At 35.8% G+C, this 2,430-nt stretch overlaps 1 long non-coding RNA gene across 1 annotated transcript in view; it reads right to left on the bottom strand.

The window, feature by feature from the left end:
• Positions 1-1,762: 1,762 nt before the first annotated feature.
• LOC140321170 (uncharacterized) overlaps positions 1,763-2,430 on the bottom strand; it is a 5,626-nt gene continuing 4,958 nt past the window's right edge. Inside the window, exon 2 of the long non-coding RNA XR_011918843.1 lies at positions 1,763-2,269. This is a non-coding gene — a long non-coding RNA (uncharacterized lncRNA). The remainder of the gene's footprint in view (positions 2,270-2,430) is intronic.

The raw sequence follows: 2,430 nt of genomic DNA, 5'->3' as shown, positions 1-2,430 counted from the left end.
GTGTACATTAAATAGGGATTGCAAATGACAGACTAATACAGACAGTGATACAGGAGGCGAGAACCCTGCCCCGAAGAGCTTACAATCTAGTAGGTGGGGGATATGAACAATAATTCACAGTAACCTAAATTCCAGATTTGCTGGAGATAACACAAGCTTTAGATTGGATATTTAGTCATGGTAGCAATAATGCATTATACCTTATAATAAAGGAACAAATTACTGGAGTCATACACAAACACAATTATACAATTTTACACTTTAATGAGTTTTGAATGAGCAATTACGCAGCAATCCATTTGTTTTGTTTCATTAGACAGGGTATGTGAACCAAAATATGAATTTTAGAATTTCATATTCATGTCTTTTGTAAAATGCTGAAAGCCTTCCTCAAGTAATAAACATCCCTCTGAAGTGTAACAGTTTATTTTACTAACTTTAATATGTATTAGGTACCTTTTACAACCGTGCAAAGCAAATCTTGTTATGCTAGTTTCCCCTTTTCTATAGTTGCTGCAGAATGGCAATGACATATAGATAAACTTCTTATGAGACAAGCTTTATTTCTAAAAGATCTACAGTTGTCTAATTGTTTTTAGCAACTTTGTGTTATTTCTCATTTTAATGTCCTCCTGCAGGTGGAAGAAAACCCAGGCTAATACTCACCCTAAATCTGCAGCTGTCAACAGCAGTAATCTTCTTACACCATTAGATGTCCTCGGTAATTCATCCCGAAACAATGAAAACATACCATAAAGTACAGGTTGCAATAGAACTGGCTTTTCAAGAGGCAATGCCATGGCACCCTACATTCACTGTGGCAAACAGGAGGGCAAAGATGACCCTGCAACATCACCTGACCAATCTGAAAAGTTTTAGGGGGATCCAATGGGAGTAGGAGGGAAGCACACTTTTAATGAGATTTAGAGAAAAACGAATGACTAACACATAACAGCTAACCTTTACTAAAGTCTCTAGTTTACTTAATGTTATTTTATTCTTCAACATTAATACATGTGCATGTGGTAGACATGCGGTGAGCTGGAACTTCTGCTTTGGCCCCAAATAGCTAGATCATTCATATTAGACCAAATATCTGCTTTTTGGGCACCTTCAATCATTTCCCACATGTTACTATCAAACAAAAATGAATATTAAACTTCCATTCTAGATTGTTCACCTGCATGGAATTTGTTATTGAAAATAATGACCAACAGGCTGTTTCTATTACTGCAGACAGCTTTCCAGGGACCCTTCAAAATACAAAGCGGCAGTGCATTTTCTCTGCTCCTTAGACACTGGCTGACACGTTGTTCACACATGAAATATAATGGAAAGGAAGTGGTTTTACTCAACATCCCTAACACACTAATTGTACGCCACAGAAAGCTGGTTCACCAGAAGAGGTCATGGAGTTAAGATTCCTTGTTTCATAGCAGAGTTACACTGAAAAATATATAATCTTTATAAACCCTTTGAATTGGTATAATTTTTGCATTAACTAAGCCCTTTGTGTTTCCATAATAACTCGCAAGCTATAATACCCTTGTGGCCAGTTAGTGGTCAACATAGCCCTGAAGACAGTGTGAAGTATGTGTGGTGTGGAATGAACAATTTAGACATCTGCAACCTCAGAGCCGAGAACTAAAAAAACAGGATATGTCACAACTGAACAGATTCCAACGCAGAAGCAACATTGTCCAGAAATCATACAAACTATCGGAAGTAATTTTATCTTAAAGAAAATTAATTCATGAAAATATTACAGTAAAATAAATATTTATTGTGCACAGTTAGGGGAAAAAAGTCAAATTTACATAATAATGTAATCACCCAATATTTATTATGGCATGTACAGTCTTGATTTATGGTAAGTTGTATACCAGAGCATTGAAAACCAGCTCTCAATAGGTAAGTATTCATAACACCTCAATATGTTCAATTTGTAAGGCTGTCAAGACTGCAGCCTGATGTGAAGAAATGATTTTTCACTGGAATGAGTGTAATAGTTTCAAATACAGCCAGCTTATCCCAACTCACTTCAGTCAGCATATATAACAATTGTATATTGCATATGTTTAAAAAAATGAATACAAGTTCTTGTGATTCTTGATATAGTGATTGCATTCTGGATCTGGTGGGAACTCCATTCCATCCATACTGTGCTTTCACATGAACAATTTAACACCACCAAAGGGGGCTGTCACTAGCAGGAAGGGCAGATTAGACTGGTCTAATCATCAGAGTCCTCTTCTTCTTGATTTTTTTTCTGTTTGGTTTAGAACATATTAGATTAAAATCACAGAAAAAAATCAGCTGTAGTAAACAACATACTCAATATATCTAAATGTAGTATTCAAATTTCCCCTAAGAATCAGGGTGTAAAGATGAAACTTCATCATTGTCATAAGACAAAAGCTGAGTCTTGTC

The sequence above is a fragment of the Pyxicephalus adspersus genome, unplaced genomic scaffold (genome assembly GCF_032062135.1).
Source record: "Pyxicephalus adspersus unplaced genomic scaffold, UCB_Pads_2.0 Sca1071, whole genome shotgun sequence".
Taxonomy (NCBI): Eukaryota; Metazoa; Chordata; class Amphibia; order Anura; family Pyxicephalidae; genus Pyxicephalus; species Pyxicephalus adspersus.
This window is presented reverse-complemented; position numbering and strand designations above follow the sequence as displayed.